The 13464-nt window shown below is 38.9% G+C and overlaps 2 protein-coding genes across 2 annotated transcripts in view; one reads left to right on the top strand and one right to left on the bottom strand.

Annotated features, from left to right (window-relative positions):
• Nucleotides 1–1949, bottom strand: part of LOC137258834 (sodium-coupled monocarboxylate transporter 1-like) — a 43926-nt gene extending 41977 nt beyond the window's left edge. The window contains exon 1 of the mRNA XM_067796528.1: nt 1812–1949. The gene's annotated coding sequence lies outside the window, so the exon portion shown is untranslated. The remainder of the gene's footprint in view (nt 1–1811) is intronic.
• LOC137258832 (glycosylphosphatidylinositol anchor attachment 1 protein-like) overlaps nt 1–13464 on the top strand; it is a 155634-nt gene that overhangs the window by 26031 nt on the left and 116139 nt on the right. The window lies entirely within an intron of this gene.

Genomic DNA, 13464 nt, shown 5'->3' with positions numbered 1-13464 from the left:
GACACAAGACTAAAATACCCCCCTGAAAATATCAGTCCTTACGCTTAAGTGACACTTTCTGTCGCTTACTGAGACACTCCCTCGCAACACATATCCCATCGCGCGTCTGCTACACCCAGAAAATGGCACACTTGTCATATTTCGTTCCCTGAGTGAACACATTTTACATTTCGTAGAAGACCACCATTTTCACAACATGAACCATCAAAGAATGTTTACGTTGACCCCAAGGTCGAACCTCCAGAAAATGACTGAGGATGTGATCTAAGGACAGTGACAGTCGTCTCGCGATTATGACGACACAGGCCGAACATGGTCGAGGCAGGGATTCCTGTATGCATACCCCTGGTCCCGTGATTTGAGCAAATGTTGGTTGCCCTTTAGATAACAATAACATCACTGTTTTTCTTGTTTACAAATAGGTATAATTCATTTGGCCATTTAACACATGTTAAAACGTTTACATTCACCATATCTCCTTTAATGTATACATCGTTAAATAGCAACGAAAACTAATGTATTGGGTTTGTTTTATGTGTTAAAAGACTTTGTTGGTTGCTGTCATACAGGGCTTACAGTTGTCTATGAATTAGATATTGTTAAATGTCATAATAACATGTAATGGTTGCCAAAACGTGTTTGTGAAAGGGGAATAAAAATTCAGACCAAGATACACGAAGCATTATGTTCAACAGGGACCCGTCCTTAGTCCTTTCTTAATGTGAATAACATTGCTGAAATACTGTTGACGGTTTGACAATTTGTGTGAGATCAATGGGCCTGTCTTTCGATGATGACAGTGTCTGGGATGCACCCAACTGGCAATGAAGTGATCGTGCAAACCCGAAAACATTCAAACTAATTTATGAAAATGGCTGCACGTACATGTCTCCCGCCGATATTCCCCCTTCCCACAAGGTTTGCACAGACAAAAGTCATTTTGGAACCTTTAGTTCCGTGTATGCAGAAACTTTGTTTTTACTTCATCTTTTAATGCCTGCGTCTTCCCTATTTAAAATTCTACCTTTTTGTTATAAGAAGAAAAAGGCCAAAAGGCTTTCTGAAACACAGAGTCTGTTTACCCTCAACTTTCCGAGTGTTTCAATGTTACGATTTTCCGCACGAATGTTCTTGTGCATTGAGTTGAATCAAGGTTGAAGTGACATAGTTGTCGCTAAGCCCCATTCATATGTAAGTGATGATACACCGTCGACTTCAGCTCGACTTTAGTGATTTGAACGCGGATAAGGTAAATATACACATTTTTAACAACCCTGAATGGGCTTGTGGAAAACACATTAAAGGCATTATTCATTATCATTTTACACATACGTTATGCACTGCTGTTAGAAATGATACCTATTTCTGTGTAAATCACCGCAGCCTCCACACTGTATGTATGTATGTATGTATGTATGTATGTATGTATGTATGTATGTATATATGTATGTATGTGTGTGTGTGTGTGTGTGTGTGTGTGTGTGTGTGTGTGTGTGTGTGTATGTATGTATGTAATACCTCAAGCTGCCAGTAATGTCAATAAGAGCATAATGAAGTCCCTGCATCCGTTCTTCTTTAAAACTAAACGATTTGATGAATTATTCAAGACCAGCATGTGCAAAAGAATTAATGGAATGTAATTGCAAGCTTAAGGTTCTTAAGAACGTACGATGGACATAAATTTTGTTTACATCATAAATGTACTGGTAAGGTTTTGAAAAGCAATGTTTTGCTTCTTTACCAAACCAGATTCTTTGGAGACTAAAATTATGTTAAAGTCATAACTCACGAATCAAAACTTCAAATCTTACCTCTATATATCTCTTTTACCAGTCACGGTTATAACGAGGAAACATTGATCTGTATGAAAAAATAGAGAAGCTTCTTCGGCGGAAAACAAATTCCGTTTACGCTCTTGGCGTTTTAGAGACCGATCTTATACGTAATTGATGAGCAAGCAACACTTCATGCAAATGCAGACCTTTTTTGCCAATAATTGCACCCTCTGTTATTCAGGATGTTTCACAAAAGTAGATAAACCGGTATAGGTTCACCCAGCCTGTAAGCTATCAGAGAGTATGGCTGTCACGTGATATCAACTCTAACCAATAGCGTTTGTTCTGCTGCCTCAGCTGGTGTGCATTAACGAATTCATCAACGTCACCATCAACATGGTCGTCGTCGCCATCATCATCAGCATCATCGCTAACAACTAGACAATACGACGATGATGAGGGTCAGGAAAGTACTGAGATCTGATCTGTGTCTTTTGAACATTTTGTGTGACTCAACCATTATTTCCTTGGAGACGTCTATTATTTTACCATGGCATGATATTGTCGAGAACCTAATTGTCTGCTTAGTGAAAATTATATAATTTTCATTCATCACTTCATCTTCAGTACTACCTTCTTCTTCAAATTCAATGTACTTTAACACCCTCTGATATGGAGCGTAAGCTGTGCGATAATATACCACGGAAGCAAAATAATCCTTTTTTTTGCATTGCCTAAGGTGTGGGTTCGACATGTGTGTTTGTCGGTTATAGGAGGAACGCAGAAATGAAACGTAAACCAGTCTCCCCGTGAAGTATTAATAGAAGGTGTTGCATAATATGATATTGTACTTAACACGTGTTTTAGGCATATTTCTAGTTATATAATCACACGGGAGTTACGCCTACACAGACATTGCTTTCACACGCTCCGCTGCCTCCATGTAAAAAAGGTCACCGGTACTTGCAAAGGTCGATACTTTTTAGTTTCTTTCATTCTGAAAGGTTGCACTGTGACGACATGACTGTTCCTTTGAAAACACACCAAGCGCATTGTGAATGTGCGGTGTAACATCCATGTTCGAACAAAAACACTGAACAAATGATTTCGTTATGAAACATGATTTTTTGCCACACACTGAACTCGAGGAAGCAGGAGAGTCCACGTTTGAATTGAAGTGGTTTGTACGATTTACTCAAATGCTGAACAACCGCGAAGATGTAATGTGACCTGTTGTTAAAATTGCATTGTTGAAGAAACTCGCACATAGAGTTTGAAAGACCACTGACTAGTATAGCGCAAAAGATAATTCTGTAACCCCTGTCTGCCAGAAACGACGATGTATATAGATCTGGTAGTCGCATAATTACAATTCTGAAATAATGAATGAGTGAGTAAGACGCTGTGCTACTCTTTTGCAATACCACGGCTGGAGATATCAGAAAGGAAGTTTAACAAACTGTATCGATAGAGGGCATGGAACCCCGACAAGTAGTCTACCACTAAGCTACCCCGCCGTGGTATACAAGATTTTCTAAAGGTATGCAGTCCGCTGCAAATCTGAATAATGTGGTACGAATAGCAATTGACTACATTTTACAAACACTTCAAAGTCATAGTAGCTTCAAGACTGTACCGTCAACGCCGGTAACTCAAATCAAGTCTGTAGTGTATGAATCAAACCTCTGATCTACGCATCCTTGAACATGAGCAATATGAATGAGGTTTAGTTTTAATTAATAATTATGAATGAGGGATGTATAGGGAACCGGGCATTAGAAAAGGGCAATGGAAATCATTTAAATCATGGAGAAACTTGATTTACCCGTGAAGATCTGTCGATTTTCATAGCTCTCTCAGTGCTAAGATAGTCGTAACTTAATGTATATGTGTGGCACGTGTAACGGTCTCGGCGCCAAGAGAGCATCGAAAATCTAGGCCCTGGGTGAGAACGGATCGTCAGTGAACCTTGCTTGTGGTAAGAGGTGAAAAACGGGATCGGGTGGTCTGGTTCACTGACTTGGTTGACAAATATCAGTATATCCTGATTGTGTAGATGGACTCTGATGTTTAAGATGTCAGATGACGGTGAATAGCGTCCGCTTTTCTCATTTGATCCTTTTGTCAAACGTTCGTCCAAACTGACAGCACCATGTATTGAAATAGAAACTCCAACTTTAAATACCTGTTTAGGTCACGGTTTGCATTATAACTAACTGGCTTTTCTTATTTTGCTCGATGGCGTCATGTAATATTTGTTGACGCGTCAGATGATATAATTCTCTCACTGTTAAAAGCAACGCGAATCTGTGCTCACCAGCAAACGTTTTAAATGAACCCAACTATAGTTATTTTGGATTTCACTGGTAATGACACACAGAGATATTCACAATTGCCCATGCGATGATTCAAAAAGGAATGTAAAAATTTGCATGTCAGAGTAAAAATAGACAAGCGCAAAGAAAATCTGGAGTTCAGAGTAAATTCTGGAAACACGGTTAAAACCACCAATACGTTTGCTGTTCAAGTTCTTTCCTATTCCTTATGAGTAGTTGACTGGACCAAACAAGACATCAGTCATGACCACATGACGAGAAGGATCATGTCTGCAAACCACCCTTGTTCCAATCGTTTATATATGCCAATCGGTTCTAGGGATAGGGGTTGAATTAATATTGAGACTTTTGATAGAATTTTATTGTGTACTTTTGGACATATTTAATTATCGGATGATAATCTGGTGATGCGTGTCAAGACTCGTGATGAATGCAAGGAAATCAATAGCTATTTTCACCGTGCTATGGTCGTTGCACACAATCTGAAATTTGAGGTAGAGATGGCGTTGTACTACTGGATGGTACAGCGGTGGGAATCAACCCGGTGAAGTTATTCTCCAAATCTGCTCGGAGTCGGTCATTTGTAGAGAAGCTTTCTGATACGCCATGCATACGTGTGTACATGCAGCGTTTGGAGAACAGAGCAAAAATTCAACCGACTGATTCGCCAGATTCGCAGCACGTCCTGGAAGAAGCACCATTCGCTGTCTGGGCTGTGTGTAAAGGGGACAAAGGCCCTGATCTGATGATGAACCATATCAGCCTGACTGTGTAAGCTGAACCCAAACCCTCTCTGTTGGTTATCTATCTTTAATCTGTTAAAAAACTAATAATAAATGTGCATTTGTAATTCGCCTTTTCGCTCAAAGCGAGTTCTCTTTATCATACTCTAGGAGATATACGAACATGCACAAAAGATTTGCAATATTAATATTATATAATAATATTAATATTATATAACTTTGTGACTTCAGTTATGTCTTTTTAAGTGCCGAGACTACATTTTAACGAATAATGTCGGCATTTCAATCATAACGCCATAGAAACTGTAAATCATTAACATTTTTGTCGCCATACCCGCAAATAGCATCGTATTGAAACCTTTGAATGGATGTGTTTTCCCGTATATTGAAAGCTCATAACAACAATTTTTTAAAACACATATCTCATTTAATAAATCCATGTGTGCGGCTTTGAGAAACTTGTTAGTCATGCAAGTCCGATCTTTGTAAGTAGACTTTTTATAAAATAAAATAATTCAGTGCGGAGACCGCAAGCCCGTATGTCACGATATCATCTACGCATTGTCATTCACAATCCGACGACTAATAATAATGATAATCAATGAAATTATTTATATCATTGAATTTTCTGTCCCTTTTGACAGCAATGTGATTGGCAAGATTCAGGAAAAGCATGATAAATATGCGGACCTTGCCTTTGAAATGTCTCGCTTGCATCCCAAGTACACTGTTGTCAGGCTCCCCATTGTTCTCGATGCCCTTGGTTTGGTGCCTCCTGATCTCTTGGCGCAGATCAGGAGAGTGCCCGGGTTCTCCACCGGGAGCACAGCCCTTCTGACAATCTGGGTAATGCAGAAGGCTGCAGTGTTGGGGAGCCTCCATATTCTCCGGAAAGTTCTTGGTGGGTTCGAGTAGGCAGTGTTTCCTGGGAGAAGTCCCATTCGCTGTCTGAGCTGCGTGTAGAGGGGGCGAGGGCCCTGAGCTGATGATGAGCTTGACCAGCCTGACTGTGCCAGGATCACCCAAACCCTCTCTGCTGCATTTCACTTTTTAATCTGTAAAATAATAATAATAATAACCTCTCTCCTGTTGGCCCCGAAATTTTGGACCCTCACTCTTCCTCTTCGTCAACTGCTGACCTCTCAGAAAACCCGGTGTATATTTTGTTTCACTCTATTTATGATGAAATATCCTCAATACCTTTGGAAAAACGGAGGCCAGTCAAACAAACCAGTCAATCTTTTCCCAAAACTGAAATTGATTCATTTAATGACATTATTTCTATGAAACTTTCTGCGGACTGGTTATTACATGAAGTAAACTGTTGTGTTTATGCCACTCGACCCTTGGAGGAGTTTCACACGGTTTCCAAAGAAAAATGTCCTAATATTCTGATACTAATAAACCAAGGAAAAACCGGTTTCAAGAAAAATTGAGAGAAACTAGAAAATATATTTCCTAGATAGAGCTGTGTCTGAAATTGGGATGATTAGGGAATCCCCTGTCTAAACGACAAAAAAGCAATTTGGAGAAAATTAAAATTACAGTACAAGACAGCAAAAGAAAAGGTACTTCTCCAAACTGTCGAATCCCTTAAGGCCCAAACTGAAATTTTAACTGAGAGAAAGACAAAATGGGAAAAGAGAAATAATGAAAAACAATTCTACAGGCAGCTTAAAACGTGTGGTGAAGGTGAGCATGATAAACGGCCTCCCATGGATGCCAATGAAAAGTTTTGGAAACAGTTGTGGTCTATACCCGGCAAATGTAACCTGGAGGCACCATGTGTCAGTGATTATGACCATGCAATGAATGAGAAATGAGTAGGCAGTGTTTCCTGATAGAAGCCTTACCGGCCTAACTGTGTCAGGATCACCCGAACCCTCTCTGCTGCATTTCTATCTCAGTCTGTAAAACATAATGATAATACTTTATTGCCCAAGAAGGGAATTTGTCTTGTGTTATGGACGCTGGAATTACAATAAATACATATATGAATTATACACACACACATAACAACACGAACAACATCAGTCACGCTCTCACGGATCACAATGGGCGATGAACAGAGGTTAAAATGATGTAAAATACATAATTTTATAACATGGCAGAGGGCCTTTTTTGTTTTGTTTTGTTTGTTTTGGTGGGTTTTTTTAAGATTAAACGAGTCTAAAGGGAAAGGATAAAATTGGACATTAAAAAAATAATAATAAAAAAAATAAATGAATAAATAAATGTATAATATGTAACAATTTAAGAGTAGCACAGGATATAGAAACAGACGTATACAAAGGAAAGACCCCTCTCCTCGATTGATATGCAAACTGTAGAGGGTGTAGAATGTCTCTGACACCTTGTAGTGAGCGAGACAGTACAATTCTTTCCACGCATTTCATAATGATGGAGGTGAGAGAGACTGGACGATAGTCGTTAAGCTTGTGTAGTATAGGGAGTTTGGGCACTGAACGACGGTTGGAAAACTCGTGAAAATACATAAGAGAGTTCCGAACAACATTCTTTGAGGATCTTAAAATTCATCTTCTCCGGTCCTGGTGATTTCCGTGCATTTATCCTCCGGAAGACGATACGTACCTCTTCTTCTGTTATTGGTGACTGTTCTGCTGTCGGTGGAGTAGTATCTATGACGACGGCTAGGCATTTGGAAAAGTCAACGTTGTTAAAGCGGAAGTAAAATGTGTTCAGCATATTGGGCTTCATTCGGAACTTCGATGTATTTTTTTCACATTTTCCACATCCAGTTATAGTGTGTATGTGACGCCAAGCATATATATCAGAACAATAAATACTTGGCCGAACTCAATTGGGAGATAATACGGTCCGTACAGATACAGATAATAATTCCAAATCGGGTGTCATTACAGTCTATTTCACAGTCCAGTTACTGCACCAGTTTTGGTTCACAAATATACATACACCGCCTTATTGTGATTTTCCAGTTTTATCCTTCGTCTTTCCAACCGCAACGGGGGTCTGAACCCATCAATACGAAGAGTATCATTATTAATATGTTAGCCACGTTAGCCATCTTAGATATGTCTCTGTCAAACAGAGAAGGCAACTATCCCGATATTCGTATTGGTAGCGGACATTAGCTGTGGGTTCATCCAGTTTGTTCTTTGAAGATCGCACATTTGACATCAGTATACCGGGGAGTGGTGGCTGAGATTTACGTGCGCGAACACGCATACGTTCATATCCCTTCTTACCTCTGTTGCGTTTCGTACGTTGATGAGGTTCTCTGCGCACACTTTCCAAAGGGACAAGTCTCCTGTCCGCCATGTTGGCTTGGAGTTGAGTGAACACTCAGAAAATAACTATGCAAAATGTGATTTGACAGCGAGATCAGGAAAATCAACACAAATATTCGGTTTGTCTTGAAATAAACGTTCTTTGTAGAATGCATCCTTGAGTAAAATCATACGTACAGGCAACATTAAACAATAAATTACGAAAGGTATCACAGCCGTCCTCACACGTGTCTGACTACTATCCTTGTTATTGCGAGCAAGATGAAAAGGAGGGGTTCGCGACTGAGAATTTATATTTATATTTATATTTATATCTATATTTATATCTATATTTACGTCTCCCCATATGCACATTAGGAGAATAATACATGAATATTTTAAAATATCATTATAAAATCATAATGCACAAATGCCACTCAAATGGCGTGATGAGAGACGTTTATATGATTATAATATACAACATAAAATAATTCAAAGTTGATAAAACAAAGTTGTTTAGAAAATACACTTACATACATATAGTATATAAGTATGTGCAACATAAGATATCGGGTTATTTATGTAAAACATTGCTGGCGTCTTAAAAGGAATCTGGAGCAGTTTTTGGCACATACTTTTACAAGATCGTCCGAGGAGTGATAACTTCTCCACTTTTAAAAGGGTAAAATTTGGTATAAACCAACATCTTCTCTTAAATCTGCGTAAAGTGGGCATTCCAATAAAACTTACTGTTCCGATTCAACTCAATCTGCACAGTGGAAACATCTTCTTTCTGCGAGTTCGTTTTCTTCATAACGGCCCGTTTGTACTCTTAGGGGCGCTCTAATGGGTGACTAAATGAGTTTAGTCTTACGCCGCACTGGGCAATATTCCAGCTATGTGGCGGTGGTCAGAAAATAATCGAATCTGGACCAGACAGTCCAGTGATCAACAATATGCGCAACTGGGAACCGATAACATATCAACCAGGTCAGCGTGCCTGACCATCCGATCCCGTCTGTCGTCTCTTACAACAGGTGTTGTAGCCCTTTATGGCAAGCATGGGTTGCTTATTTTACCCCGGGCCTTCACGGGTCACGGGCACTGCCCCATACCCACCCTGAACAATGAGATGGCACGTCTGCGGGACTTTGTCATAAGTGTTGAAACATAGTCTTCTGTCTGGAACATTGATTTATGAATTCTGTAATGCCTGGGTATATTTTTCCGCTCCCCCTTAAGCGTTCTCCCGTTGTAGTGAATAGCTTATAATGATAGTATTTCACAGTCTTTTACAGTGTGTGTGTCTCTCCGTGTGTGTGCGTGTGTTACTTTCACCATGAACCTTTTGCTTAGGTGCAATGATGTCACAAAGACATGGGGAACCACCTACCTTTTAATGGTAGAGGTTCAGAAATATGACCAAACCATGACGATACGGATTTGCATTGGACTTCATTGCACAAACACTAAAAACTCATGGTAGCTTCCAGGCTGTGCCAGTCATATAAATTGTCTCATGTCAGATTCGTTACGATTATCCATATCAACGCCAAGAGTGACTGAGTTAGTGAGTTAATATTTAACGTCACATCGGCAATATCTCAGCCATATCGTGACGGGAACACTTAACATTTAAATGGAATGTATGCATATGTTAAAGAATCTGTCGTCAAAGGACAGTAAAATAACTAGAATATCACAGATATACATGTAAAACTAGTAATTAAATATAAAACATTTTAGCCAGAAGGGACAACACAATGTAAAAACAGGCTATAGATCGCCAACAGCTGAAGGTAGATCACCACACTAGGGACCATTGGGACTTACAGTGCCTTTGTTACCTGCATGGACCTTAGCTGGACTTACACCATCCCTTCAGCTGCTGACGATTGTAGGAAATCTTAGCCAAAACTAAAATAACAGAAATACTACATGTAAAACTCCTGGTAAGCTTAAATTCACTTTGAATGTTTCAGGACTTACGTACCCTCTTAGGAGGACAATAATTTTACAATACTTCAACCCCCTTTGAGGGTACTGCCACTAACAATCTCAGTTACTAATCTAAACTACCAATAATAAAATATTTAATTATTTACAAGTCACATAATAGATCTAATTCTTTTAAAAACGCAGTAATTAAATGATAACTGACATTATTAAAAAGATCCTTCATAGTTTGGGATTTGAAATATGTGATGGAATATTCAACACAGTCAAGCAAGACATGCTTGGCCGTGATTCTTTCATCACAAGGGACACAAAAAGGAGGATCCTCACCTTTAAGCAGATATCCATGTGTATATCTTGTGTGGCCAATACGACATCGTCGCATGATGACGTCCTCAAATCTGGACTGACAACCCAAGTATGTGTAACCAATATACAGTTTTATTTCATGTAATTTATTGATACCTACTTGAGTGTTCCACTTCTTCTGCTTCAGATCACGGATATACGTTCTAATGCAAGCTTTGTAATCAGTGTATGGAATAAGAAGTGGTGTCACAGATTTGTTGAGTGCTGCCTTAGCAGCAAGGTCAGCCAGTGTGTTACCAGAAATGCCTACGTGGCTGGGTAACCAACAGAAGACGATGTCGTGTTGGCCAGTAGCAAAATCATTATACAATTCAATAATTTCTATTAAAAGTGGATGTTTACAAGAAATATTTTTAATAGCCTGAAGGCAAGAAAGAGAGTCTGAATAAATTATATATTGTTTACGTTTAGGGTGTCTTTGAATATATTTAAGAGCTGTTGATATGGCGATAGCTTCAGCTGTAAAAATAGAACTATTATCGGGTAATCTAGAAGATATTGTTCTGGATCCAATGACAGTGGCACAAGCAACTGCGCCATCGTCCTTGGACCCATCTGTAAATAAGGATTTATAATTGCTATATTTATGTTTCAATTGATTATATTCTTGTTTATACTGTAATTCATTGGTTTCTGATTTTTTAAATGTACTTAATGTTAGGTCAACTTGTGGCCTAACCAACTGCCAAGGAGGAGAAGAAAGAAGACGGGAAGGAGCTATAGTTTCCAGCTCAATGCTAGAAGCAGCAAGAAATGACTTTATTCTCAGCCCAAGAGGAGGAACAAGGGACGACTTTTTGTTACACAAATCCTCATAGAGAGGATTAAAGATACAATTAAATGCGGGATTAGACTCATTAGAAGCTAATTTTGTAATGTATTGTAAAGATAGTTTGATACGACGTAAGTTGAGAGAAGGCTCATCAGCTTCGATGTATAGACTGTCGATAGGAGAGGTTCTAAAAGAACCGAGACAAAGTCTTAGGCTTTGGTGGTGCACAGGATTAAGTAGTTTTAGGTTGCTTTGACAAGCTCCACCATATATAGTCTGGTTCATAATTATTGAGAATTTTTCTTCTTACTTTGAGCTATCCTAATACCTCAACTGATTCACTGATACTTAAAACTAAGTAATGGTATAAGGGAGGTAACTCATCTACTCCTACTGAGTATAGTACAATTAGAGTTACCTCCCCTGAATTTCTAGCAGACGTCATTTTCCTCAGCACTGTCAACAATGTCTGCTGAAGATAAAAGAAGGTTGATTTTTGAGTTGTGTAATCAAGGAATTGATGATGTAAATACATTGGCAGAGAGAACAGGAACTCCTCTTTCTACTGTGTATAGGATTAGGAAGAATTTTAAAGAGGGAAAGGATTTTGGGCACCAGAAAGGAGCAGGGGGACCCAGAAAATTGGACTTCTCAGATCGCGTCCGGCTGGGAATTTTAGCGTCTAAAAAGCAAAGGGCAAGCATCTCCAACATCAGGTATGAAATGATAGAAAGGGGATCAACAGTTGTATCAAAATCTACAGTTAGAAGAAATTTGATTGATCTTGGATGGGAGAAAAAGACTGGAATTCCTTCTCCTCTCATGAAACAAGAACATAAAGACAGGCGTGTTGAGTGGTGTTTGGCACATGAAAACTTTGACTGGGAAAATGTGATTTTTACTGATGAAAGCTCAATATGGGTATATCCCAATAATGTGAAAATATGGACAAAGTCTACGTCAGCACCGTTGTATCGACGACCTAAATACAGCCCAAAGTTTCATGTATGGGGAGGGATATCCTTATTAGGAACGACCCCGCTGTGTGTGTTTGAGGGAAATCTGACAAGTCAACGCTACACTAACATATTAGATCATTTTCTCCTTCCAAGTGCACATGTGTTTTATGGAAATGACTGGATTTTGCAGCAAGATAATGATCCTAAACACACCGCAAAACATGCCAAGCAGTGGTTTCAGGAGAAAAATGTGACTGCATTACCGTTTCCTGCATATAGTCCTGACTTAAATCCCATTGAGAACATTTGGGGGATGATGAAGGAATGTGTGAATCAAAAGGGGTTGACAAAAATTGAAGACATGAAGAGAGAAGTGGTCCGATACTGGGACAGCATAACTCACGAGACACTAACCTCTCTGATAGGAAGTATGCTTACCCGTCTTAGACTGTGCCGTGAAGCTCAAGGAGACTTGATAAAATATTAAATCGTTACCTACACAACATGAAAAGGTCAGTTCACTTTCACAATACATTCAATTTTATCTGATTTGTTCTCGTTTAATAATATGAAATGCTTTAGCTATTCTCAATAATTTTGAACCATACTGTACGATGGAACCGTAATCAAGTTTAGATCGGATCAGTGATCTATATAAGTGAAGGAGGGTAGTTTGATCCCCTCCCCATTTTGAATTTGAAACAACCTTTAATAAATCGAGTGCCTTCAGGCATTTGGCTTTAAGGGATTTAATATGCGGCAAAAAGGTCAAATGTGAGTCGAAAATAAGTCCCAAGAACTTGGCCTCCTTGACCACTTTGACTGGGGTACCACTGAGATATAGTTCTGGGTCTTTATGGAGTTTGTATTTACGACAGAAGTGTATACAATTGGTTTTTGATTTAGAAAATTTGAAGCCGTTTTCAAGACACCATTTATCTATTTTGTTTAAACACAGCTGCAATTGCCGTTCAATGGTATGCATATTTTTACCACGACAAGAAATATTAAAATCATCCACAAATAAAGATCCATCTATTAAATCGTTTAAAACTTTAGATAGACTGTTGATCTTGATGCTAAAAAGAGTGACTGACAAAATACTGCCTTGTGGAACAGACAGGGTAGAACCCACACGGACTTGAAATTGCCTGTTATTTAAAAATTTGGCTTTGAATTGAGGTAAACGACCTCGCAAACCGAAATCATGTAAATCTCTTAAAATGCCATGTTTCCAGGTTGTGTCATGTGCTTTCTCAAGATCAAAAAAGATAAACACAGCATGTTATTGATTAATCAGCGCATT

Source organism: Haliotis asinina, chromosome 12, assembly GCF_037392515.1.
Source record: "Haliotis asinina isolate JCU_RB_2024 chromosome 12, JCU_Hal_asi_v2, whole genome shotgun sequence".
Lineage (NCBI taxonomy): Eukaryota > Metazoa > Mollusca > Gastropoda > Lepetellida > Haliotidae > Haliotis > Haliotis asinina.
The sequence above is the reverse complement of the archived record's forward strand: the minus strand, read 5'-3'. Positions and strand labels throughout refer to the sequence as shown.